This window comes from Mustela nivalis (assembly GCF_964662115.1).
Source record: "Mustela nivalis genome assembly, chromosome: 2".
Lineage (NCBI taxonomy): Eukaryota > Metazoa > Chordata > Mammalia > Carnivora > Mustelidae > Mustela > Mustela nivalis.
In genome coordinates, this window is record NC_139021.1 from 66,801,221 (window position 1) to 66,813,382 (window position 12,162).

Consider the following 12,162-nt stretch of genomic DNA (forward strand, 5'->3'; position numbering starts at 1 on the left):
AGTAAAAAAAGATCAGTGGTTGCCAGGGGTTGGGGGACAGATTAATAGGTGAATTACCAGGATTTTAGGGTAGTGAAACAATGCTGTATACTACAGTGGTAAATACATATCATTATACATTTGTCCAAACCCCCAGAACATACACCAAGAGTGAACCCTATTATAAACTGTGGACTTTGGGTGGTAATGATCTGGGGTCCTCAGTTATAACCAATGTACTAATCTGGGTGGGGGGATGTTGATAATGTGGGGAGGACAAGGGTAGAAGGGAAATCTTTGTACCTTTCTCTCATATTTGCTTTAAACCTAAAAATAATCTTTAGGGGCGCCTGGGTGGCTCAGTGGTTTGGGCTCCTGCCTTTGGCTTGGGTAATGATCTCAGGGTCCTGGGATCGAGCCCCGCATCGGGCTCCCTGCTCCGCAGGAAGCCTGCTTCTCTCTCTCTCTCTCTCTCTCTCTCTCTGCCTGCCTCTCTGCCTACTTGTGATCTCTGTCTGTCAAATAAATAAATAAAATCTTTAAAAAAAAATAAAAATAATCTTTTAAAAAATTAAGAATGGCTGATATAAATAAAACACTGACTAAATGGGTCCACAACACGTTATTTTCTTTTTTTGTTGTTTTTTTTTATTTGTTTGTTTTTTGTTTTCCCAAAAAATTCATTGGGGGAAAAATACAAAACATTTACAGTACAATGTTTACAGTCACAATTTGTAGTGAACTGATTCCCCAAAATAGATTACAACTCAAGTTGACTTATCTTGTTACATTCAAAAACCATATTCTGTCAAAATAGTCCCGAGTACATACATACATAGTGCCCCATCTGTACCTACATACAAACTAAAGCTACTGCTCATTCATTCGCTGTCCAGGAAAGCATTCCTGCCTACCTACACACGCAAAAAAAAAAAAAAAAAAAAAAAAAAAAAAAGTACAAGTTTTGGAATTTTCTGTAGTGAAAACAAGGCACATTCATGTACTACATACCATTCTTAGCACTAAGAGGTGGCCTCTTCACTTTAGATCTATATTAGAAAGTGGTAAATATCTTCTCCTTTCGTGCAGTTGGCCAAAGGCACTGTGAAACTAACTCTCCCACCCCATTATTGCTACATGTCTTTAAATGCAGAGTATGTCACAGTAGAATTGGTGGGATAAACAAAAAACATTTTTCTTCTTGCTAATTTAAAAAGCTGGAATGACAAAAAACATTCCACATTTAAGCCTGCTTGCAAAGTATGTGGTCAACTTTTTTTTTTTTAAAGTTGGATGAGCTAAAACCATTATACATTCTAAGAAAACTCATAAGATATTCCTCAAACTACTTCCACAGCATCAGGATAGATTTCTGTAAAGAAATCATGCAATCTTTCCAAATTTACGTAAACAAGGAAAGAAATTAATGAAATAAATATTACATGCAATCTCTTAAATTAAGATTTTTTTACTCATTTACAATAAAATAACCAAGTGAAGTTACAAAAGGCCTATATTATTGTGAAAAGAACATACACGCCACATTCTGCCAATTAATAATGACAATCATAATTTAACATAATAAAAGAATATATATCTATTGCTTTTCATCATACTTGATAAATACAGTATGAACAAAAATTTCAATGTATACTTTTCACAAAATAATAAATAAGTTAAATGGTTTTTTCATATTGAGTTGTGGTGCACTGGTGCAAATCAATTCAAAACAGCTAAAAATTCAGCAGTTATTCTCCCAAGCGTTGTTGCTGGCACACAAGACCAAAGAGGAGGCTGCGCTTGGGGCTCTGGGCGCTAGCAGATCCTCGGCGCCCCCTGTGCCGTACAGCAGCGCCGCTGCGGCCACAGCCACCGCCGAGGCACAGCACGTCGCAGCACCCGAGGGCGTGGAGGCTGCGGAGGCAGAGGAGCAGGACCAAGCAGAAGAGGAGCAGGATGAGGCTGAGGAGCAAGAAGGTGTCGGCGGCGGCGTGCGCGACTTGGGGCTGTTGAGCAGCAGCGGCGACTCGCGGCCCCCCCGGGGGCTGGTGGTGGCCCGATGGGAAGCCTGAGAAACTGAGGCTGTGATGCAGCTTGGGCCGCGGCTTCCGCGGGAAGCCCAGGTGCAGCGCGTCCCGCGCGCTTAAGGCGCGCAGGTCCCCAGAGGCGCCCCCAGACGGCGCGGGCCGCCGCTCATCTGCATTGTGGATGAAGTGGCAGCGCGGCCCGTAGGGGCAGAAGCCGATGGTGTGGAAGGTGCGGCACAGCTCGGTCTTGTACTTGGGGTGCCGGGTCAGGCTGCGTAGCCCGTAGAAGCAGTGCGCGAACTGGCACTTCTCACCATACTTGCACGTGCCGCTTTCCTGGAAGGGCCAGCAGAGCTCAGTCTTGTAGTGCCTGGGAGTTGATCTGGGAGCCTCCGCCCCGCTTCTGCTGCTGCTGCTGCTGCAGGTGCAAGAGGTGCTGGCTGCACTCGCCATTCTCGCTGAACGATTGGCCGCCAAATTTGTTCTCCTAGTTCTTCAGGGCCGTGCCTCCGCCCCATGATGGCTCCTTGAGTGTGACATAGGAGACCCGGCCGCCCTCCGCCCCGCTGCCACAGCTGCTGCTGTTAGCCGCGCCCCGGAACTTGGGGGAGCAGCTGCCCGGGCTAGGCGCGGGGTGGGCGAGCGCCTGCAAGTTGCTGGCCCAGTGCCATCGGAGAAAGCACAGCGTGAAGCCCGAGCTAGGGGCTGCGACCACCTGCGTCCCCACCGCCTTCTTGTCCAGCATGTTCAGATTGAGGTTGGCCAGGGATTTCTCCGTCTTGCACAAGAAGTCGATATTGTAGAAGGCGGACAGAAATGTGGTTGACATGTTTCTGGATCCTGTAATGGTCCAAATTGCAGGCAGGGAGATCCGGAGGAGCCCTCAGGGCGGCCACGAAGAATAATGGGTGACCAGCGGGGGAGGGACCGAAAGTTTGCCGGGGGACGAGGCAAGAGGGAAAGGGAAGCAGCGCGACCTGGTTTGAGGGTGCCCGGGAGTGCGTAGTGGGGGGAAAGAGGACAGAGGAAAAAGAGCTCTCCTCCGCCCCTTGGGGGTGCCCGGCCCGTCCGCCCCCCCACCCATTCACTCCCCCCACCCCCCCACCCCCCGCGTGGAGCCCGCGACAGCTAGCAGACTGCTGGACCACAACACGTAATTTTCATTTGTCATTTCATTTGTTTTCTTTAACTTCAATCTAAATAAGTAAGTTGGTGCCTAAAAATAAATGTCACACCACAAGGAAAACTGGTGTCAAACTTACCAGAGCTGCGGTTATGTGAAGCTCTTAGTATTTGGTTTAGGAAGCAAGGTAATATGGAAGATAGAAATTCATTTAATTGATATTTACTGAGAACTAAGTATGTGTTGGACACTGTACTAAGCTTTGAAATCAGCAATAAATAAGGAAGATATAGTTCTTGCTCTCATGAATCATAAATAATATATATTCAATAGACCCATTTTCCCTTTTTTTTAGAATGAAGAATAGGGCAAATGATCGAATGAGGGTTTAAAACTAAATCATACAGTGTACTCTACCACAGTTTTCTAATTAAAGTGTTAATGAATAACCTTAAGCAACCAAAATAGAAATCTGAACTTTAAAAGTGATGATTTGACTCCAATTTTAACCAAAATTGTAAGTCAGAGTAATCCCATAGGATATTTTCAATAATTAATGACTCTGATGCTCATTAGGGTTTCCTTCTTTTCCTTCTCCCCCCACTATCATTTCCCCTGATTAAAAAGAAAGTAAAACAAAACCAAAAATCTCTCAACAACAAATATTAGGAGTCAGTATCTTTTAATTATTGGCTTGATTTTAAGCTTTCAAAAACTCAGTGATGTATGATTATAAATCTCAGACCCCTTGGTCCTGAGCAGTTACCAGTTTGCATCACTAAAGACTTATTATTGCCACAGCAAGTGTCCATCCAAGTCATTCAGCACCAGGCCAATGGTAAAGAATCTGTCTTAATTCCAGCTCTTATTTCCAGCTGATTCATTACTGCTCACAAAGAAGTTTCCTGAAGCCCATTAAAACCCCAGAAGTATAGGCTCATGCATGGAGTGCTCCTTCCTGCTGTTGATCTCAGTACCAGAAAAGACATGTTGTCAGCAGTGGAATATCAAGCAAGAGATTTCTGGAGAATAAGTCTAATATTACTCCATATTTACCACTACTTCCTAGAATTGAAAATGTCTGGATTCCTGGAGGAAGACACTGTTACTCAGAACTTTGAAACTCAGATCAGGGTTAACAGATATGGACCACATCATTCCCCAAACAAAAAGAATATTAAGCCCTAAATTCAAATCTCATACAGTGCTCCTATTTAATATCACTTCACTTAAAGTGGAGCACAGATGTACATCTTTGAGCTGTCTCCCAACTCCACTTCGTATTCTTATATAGTTTGTACACTCTGTTTCCTCAACCAAAGTCTCTCCCCATGCTTGGCCCACCAGCTATTACTCTATGTAATTAGTAGATATACCTTGCCCTCCACTTCCACCTTAAATGCTCCCAATTTGGATGGTATTGCAATCCCAAAGAGCAAATGTGAGCACCCTGAGATATTGGGCCACGAGTAGTTTCACTGGGAGAAGGACACTTCTGAACCCCTGTACTCCTGGAAAATGAAGCAGCAGTTAGATTCACCTAGAAGCCACACAAGTTCAACTGCCTGCTAGACACTTCAATCTTGCACACTGACTGACTCACAGGAATACTTAAGTGTCTGGGCAGCTTTATGCCTGTTTTGGTAGAATGTTGGATTCCATTCAGGATAACACATTTATTATGAAATAAAATGGAAATCTTGCCATACTAGTGAATTTATAAAACTAGGATAGATTTTTCTTTTTTTTTAAAAGATTTTATTTATTTATTTGACAGACAGAGATCACAAGTAGACAGAGAGGCAGGCAGAGAGAGAGGAGGAAGCAAGCTCCCTGCTGAGCAGAGAGCCTGATGCGGGGCTCGATCCCAGGACTCTGGGATCATGACCTGAGCTGAAGGCAGAGGCTTTAACCCACTGAGCCACCCAGGTGCCCTAGGATAGATTTTTCTAAGTCATATTCACTTTTATTATAATAATATATCCTCATATTTAAAAATAATGTCAATTATTACAGCTTATTGACACAGAAAATAAGCCCTCAGACAATTTAAAGCCCTCAGACAATAGCCATTTCAAGTCAACCAGGGGAGTTGAAGCTTCATTAATAAATATATCAGAGCAAATAAAATCACAATAATGAGGCACCACCACACATACAACACCAGCTAAAATTGAAAAGACTGACAACCCCTCAGTGTTCACATGGATTCAGAACAACAACTCATTTTCTACAGGAGGAAGCACACTGAGTTTGGTGGCATATACTAGATCTAAAAATTAGCATACCCTGGGATAGCTGGGAAGATAACAAGAGTAGGAGGACCCTAAGCACACCTAAACCCATAGATAATACTAAATAACACTTGCATCAATGTAAATAGCCCAGAAAATGACTCCAAGACTGGCAAAACAAACCCCACTAAACTAAGTGTAGAAAAGCGGCCACATGGAAGAGCATAGGAAGGACAGAGACACAGTTCCTAAACAGTCCCTTGGGATTATCCGCAGCTAGAAGGGATGTCATGGGTAAAGAGAGGAAAGAGAAACAGGCCCTCACACTGGGGAACCTGAAAGGACAAGACAAATCACCATAATATATGGCTTTGAAAACCAGAGGGGCGAAATTTTGTAAGTACTTATAATCAGTGGGATTTTAACCTGGGATTTTAAAAAATCAGTGGGCTTGGCTCTGGGAGAGGGGGAGGTCCATAGGAAAGAATCCCTACCCTTAAAGAGACAACAGAACAAATAGTTCCACAAGATACAGCATAGAAGTTGCAGCTTGAAAAACGTGTGAGGCATATGGGTAAGAAAGTTGTTTACTCATCTCAGAGCATGTCCTAGAGGGATTAGGTCACTGGCAGAATCCTGCAGGAACAAAGGAAATGGCAGGCACCATTTCAGTCCCCATGTCTCCCAGTATAAACACACAGCCACCTCACTACCTAACTTGATTAACAGTGTGCCCCACTCCCTCCATCCAGGTGGGCCTCTGACTGTAGATACCCTCCCCTAGAAGACAAGTGTGAAGACCTTGCAAATCAGCATGCATCCTTCTTCTGTGCACACTGCAGATTCGTCTCCTCCAATACGCTCTTGGCAGACACCAACCAAAGCAGTTTCACAAAACTGGCAATGTGCAAGCAGCCTTGACAAGAGCCAGCACCACTCCATACTGAGTCCTGCCCAAGGGAGAGTGAAAGATAACTACACACAACAGTAAGACCACCCAACCCAGAAGTAGGCTGGTAGCAAACAGCTGGTCTGAATGTAGCCCCACCCACCAATGAAAGCTTCTCAAGGGAAAACACTCTGCAATTTTGTGCTATTACTTCTCTGACAAAAAACTGGGCTGACTCAACTTCAGCCCAAGGTGGCCCCAGACTAGTCTACTAACACCACAGGGACTGAAACCTTCCCACAACAAGTAAAGAGAGCCATCACAGACAACTGGACTAAAGGAAAAATGGCTCAGCCATAACATCAGGGTACATGCAACACACAGGAAACACGCCTGAAATGCCAGGTTCTGGTGAACAAGGGAAAGGACACTGCAGAGCACCACAGGACCTCTTCTTCATAAGGACACTACTTTCAAGAGAAGGAGACATAGCTAACTTTCTTAATATCTGGAAACATACATAGATAGTTAGACAAAATGAGGAGACAGAAAAAATATCAAAGAAGAGGACAAAATCACAGCAAGAGAGCTAAATGAAATAGGGATGAGTAATATGCCTGATAGAGAATTTAAAGTAATGATCATGAAGATACTGGGTTTGAGAAAAGAGTGGAGGACGTCAGTGAGACCCTCACAAACAGATAAAGAAGAACCAATCAGAAATGAAGAGCACAATAAATGGAGTTTAAAGTACACTAGATAGGATAAATACCAGACTAGAGGAAGCAGAAGAATGAATTAATGGCCTCAGAGCGATGGAAAATAAGCAAACTGCACAGGTGGAAAAAAAAAAAAGAAAGAAAGAAATTAGGCAAAGTGAGAATAGACTTAGGGAAACCAGTGACACCATGAAGCATAATGACATTGACATTATAGAGATCCCAGAAGAAGAAGAGAGAAAAGGGGGCAGAAAATTTATTTGAGGAAATAATAGCTGAAAACTTCCTGAATATGGGGAAGGAAATAGAAATGCAGAATGAGACGGCACAGAGATGGCTCAATAAAATCAACCAAAAGAGGTCCACACCAAGACACACAGTAATTAAAACTGCTAAAAGGTAGTAGTAAAGAGAGAATATTTTAAAGAAACAAGAGAAAACAGTACCATACAATGAAAACCCTGTTAGGTTGTCAGCCTGATTATTTTTAAAGAGTTTATTTATTTATTTGAGAGAGATACAGATAATGAGAGGGAGCAGGAGTGGGGAGGAGAGAGAGACGCAGGCTTCTTGCTGAGCAGGGAACTGGATGCAGGGTTCCATCCCAGGACCCTCAGATCATGACCTTAGATGAAGGCATATGCTTAATGACTGAGCCACCCAGGTGCCCCTGCAAGCTTGATTTTTCAGCAGAAAATTTGCAAGCCAGATATGAGTGGCATGATATATTCAAAATGCTGAAAAAAGAAAAAAGAAAAAAACACCTTGCAACTTAAAATAGTATATCCAGCAGAGCTATCATTCAGAATAGAAGGAGAAATAAAGAATTTCCCATATAAAAATTAAATGAGTTCATGACACTAAGACAATCCAACAAGAAATGTTGAAGGTAACTCTTCTAGTGGAAAGGAAAGGTCGTAAGTTAAGAAAAGCAGGAAGCACAAAAGCAGTAAAAGTAAGCATATTTGTAAAAATCAATCAAAGGACTCACAAAAGAAAAGGATGTAAAGTATGGCATTAAATACCTAAAACATGACAGGGAGATGAGACAAAAATGGGTTCAAACTTAAGCAAACATCAACTTAATATAGACTGTTGTATGCAGATGTTATATACAAACCTCTTGGTAATGCAAAATCAAAGAACAGTAATATTTATACAAAAAGTAAGGAGAGAACAATCCAAGTAAATCACTAAAGAGAGGTAAATTATTGTGAGAGAAGTGAACAAGGAAGAAAGGAACAAAGAAGATCTATAAAAAGAACCATGAACCAAGCAACAAAATGGCAGTAAGTACATACCTTCAAATAATTATGTTGAATATCAATAAACTAAATGCATCAATCAAAAGACGTAGGGTGATGGAATGGATAAAACAAAAATAAAAACCTACATGCTGCCTACAAGAGACTCATTTCATATACCTAAAGATACACACAAATTGAAAGTAAAAGATGGGCAAATACTCATCATGCAAATAAGTTTGAAAAGAAAGCTGCAGTAGAGAATCTTATATTGAACAAAACAGACTTTAAAACAAAGATGATGGGGCACCTGGGTGGCTCAGTGGGTTAAAGTCTCTGCCTTCGGCTCAGGTTATGATCCCAGGGTCCTGGGATTGAGCCCTGCATCGAATTCTCTGCTTCACAGGGAGCCTGCTTCCTCCTCTCTCTCTGCCTGCCTCCCTGCCTACTTGTAATCCCTGTCTGTCAAGTAAATAAATAAAATCTTTTTAAAAAATTAAAAAATAAAACAAAGAAGATAATAAGAGACAAAATAGGGCCCTACTTGATAATATAGAGGAAAACCCAACAAGAAGGTATAGCAAATGTAAATATTTATGCACTCAACACAAGAATAAACAAATGCATAATATGATTAATAACAAACATAAAGGTAGTAATTGATAATAAAATGATTATAGAAGAGGGATTTAACACCTCACTTACATCACTGGAGAGGTCATCCAAACAGAAATTCAACATGGAAACAGGGAATTGAATCACACATTGGACCAGTGGATTTAACAGATACACTCAGAACATTTCATGCTAAAACAGCAGAATACACATTCTTTTCAAGTGCACATATAATATTCTCCAGAATATATCACATATTAGTCCACAAAATAAGTCTCAACAAATTCAAAAATATCAGTTATACCATGCATATTTCCTGACCATAATGCTATGAAACTAGAAATCAGCCACAAGAAAAAAAATCTAGAAAGAGCACAGACATATCAAGGTAAAATAACATGCTATGAAGCAATGAATGAATCAACCAAGAAATCAAAGAGGAAATAAAAATTACAGGGAGACAAAGAAAATGAAAACACAGTGGTCCAAAATCTTTAGGATGCAGCAAAAGGTGTTCTGAGTTGGAAGTTTATAGCAATACAGGCATACCTCAAGAAGCAAGAAAAATCTCAAATCAACAACCCAATTTTACAATCTAGAAAAAGAGGAACACAATTGAAAACAAGTAGAAGAAAGGAAACTGTCAAGATTAGACCAGAAATAAACAAAATAGAAACTGAAAACAAACAAAACAATAGCACAGATCAATGAAACCAGGAGATGGTTTTTTGAAAAGTTCAACAAAATTGATAAAACTTTAGCCAGATTCATCACAAAAAAAAAGAAAGAAAAAAAGAGGGACAGACAGAGACACAGAGAGATGAGAAAGAGAGAGAGTGAAGATCAAAATGGAAGAGAAAGAACACAAATCATATGATCGATTGAATAGATGCAGAAAAAAATTTGAAAAAATACATCCAATTATGATAGCAAGCTTGTAGGTTTAGAGGAAACATATCTCAAAAAAGTCTACAAATGAAAAACACATCACTTACCTCATACTCAATGTGCCAGTACCATACTATTTGTGAAAAACAAAAAAATTTCCCTCTAAGGTCAGGAACAACAGAAGTATGTGCATTCTTACCACTCATTCAGCATAGTACTGGAAGTTATACACAAGCAATCAGAGAACAAAAAAATAAGAGGTGTATAATTGGTGAGGAAGAAATAGAACTTCTACCGTTTAACAGAGGACATGATACTATATATAGAAACCCTAAAGATGTCACAAAAATCCTACTAGAACAGATAAATAAACTCAGTAAAGTTGCAGGATTAAAAAAAAAATCAATATACAGATATCCACTGCATTTCTATACACTGGTGATGAATTGAAAGAGAAACTAAAAAAACGATCCTACTTACAATTGCCCCAAAATAATAAAATACCTAGGAATAAACTTAACCAAGGAGTTCAAAGGCCTGTACTGAGAATTATAAAACAACAATGAAAGAAATTAAAGAAAACAGAAACAAATGGAAGTCATTCCATGCTTATGGATTGGAAGAACAAATATTGTTAAAATGTCCATACAACCCAAAGCAATCTAGAGATTTAATGCAATTCCTATCACAATGCCAATGACATTTTTCACAGAACTAGAACAAACAAACCTAAAATTTGTTTGAAATTCCTACAGACCCCAAATAATCAAAGCAATCATGAAATAAATAAATAAATAAATAAATAAATAAAACAAAGCTGGAGGTGACACAATTTCAGTTTCAAGCTATATTACAAAGCTGTAGTCATCAAAATAGTATGGTACTGGCACAAAAACAGAGAGGATCAATAGAACAGAATGGAAAGCCTAGAAGTAAATCTATAATTATATGGTAAATTAATTTATGACAAAGGAGGCAACAATATGCAATGGAAAAAGATAGCCTCTTCAACAAATGGTTTTTGGAAAACTGGACAACTACAGGCAAAAGAATGAAACTGGACCACTTTCTTACACCATCACAAAAATAAACTCAAAATGGAGTAAAGACATATATGTGAGATCTGAAACCATAAAAACCCTAGAAGAGAACAGAGGCAATAATTTCTCTGATATTGGCCATTGTAACTTTTTTTCTAGATATGTCTCCTGAGGCAAGGGAAGCAAAAGCAAAATAAAATATTGGGACTACATAAAAAAAAAAAAACTGCTACACAACAAAGGAAACAATACAACTGAAAGATAACCTACTGAATAGGTAAAGATATTTACAAATGACATATCTGATAAAGGCTTAGTATCCAAAATATACAAAGAACTACACAACTCAACACCAAATAATCCAACTTAAAATGGGCAGAAGACAGGAACAGTCATTTCTCTAAAGATGACATCCAAAGGGCTAACAGATACATGATAAGATGCTCAGCATTATTCATCATCAGGGAAATGCAAATCAAAATCACAATTACACCTCTCACCTGCCAGAGTGCCTAATGTCAAAAAATAAGAAATTGTGTTGGCAAGAATATTGAGAGAAAAGTACTCTCATCTACTCTTAGGAGGAATGTAAACTCGTATAGCCACTATAGAGGACAGTATGAAGGTTCCTTATAAAATTAAAAATAGAACTACCTTTGATCTATAATTCCATTTCTGGTATTTATCCAAAGAATATGAAAACCCTAACTTGAAAGGATCTATGCACACCTATGTTTATTAGAGCATTATTTATAATAGCAAAATTATGGAAGTGTGCCTTGGTAGATGAATGAATAAAGAAGGCATGGTATAACATACAATTGCATATTATTCAGGGATAAAAAAAAGAATGAAATATTGCCATTTGTAACAACATAGATGGATCTAGAGTATATAATGCTAAGTAAAATAAGTCAGCCAAAAGAAATAAATACCATATGATTTCACTGGTACATAATAATTTAAGAAACAATATAAATGAACAAAGGGGGGAAAAGATATATATATATATATATATATATATATACATACATACATACATACATACATACATATACACACTCTTGGGCACCTGGGTGGCTCAGTTGGTTAAATGTCTGCCTTTGACTCAGGTCATGATCCCTACATTGTGCTCCTTGCTTGGCAGGGAGCCTGCTTCTCCCTCTCCCTTCTGCCTCTGCCTGTTGCTTCCCTATCTTGTGCTCTCTGTCAAATAAACAAAATCTTTAATCTTTCTTCTATAGAGAATAAATAGATGGTTGCCATAGGATAATTGGCTGTTGGGATGGGTGAAATAAGTGATGGGCATGAAAAGTACACCTATTTTGATGAGCACTGAATAATATATGGAATTGTCAAATCACTAAGTATACACCTAAAATGTATTAACTGTGTATTAACTGC

The 12,162-nt window shown here is 39.6% G+C and overlaps 1 pseudogene across 1 annotated transcript; it reads right to left on the reverse strand.

Moving 5' to 3' along the window:
* Window positions 1–1,720: 1,720 nt before the first annotated feature.
* Window positions 1,721–3,026, reverse strand: LOC309859292 (mRNA decay activator protein ZFP36L2 pseudogene; annotated as a pseudogene). Its single transcript has one exon. The product of its transcript is annotated as an mRNA decay activator protein ZFP36L2 pseudogene (transcript).
* Window positions 3,027–12,162: the final 9,136 nt, after the last annotated feature.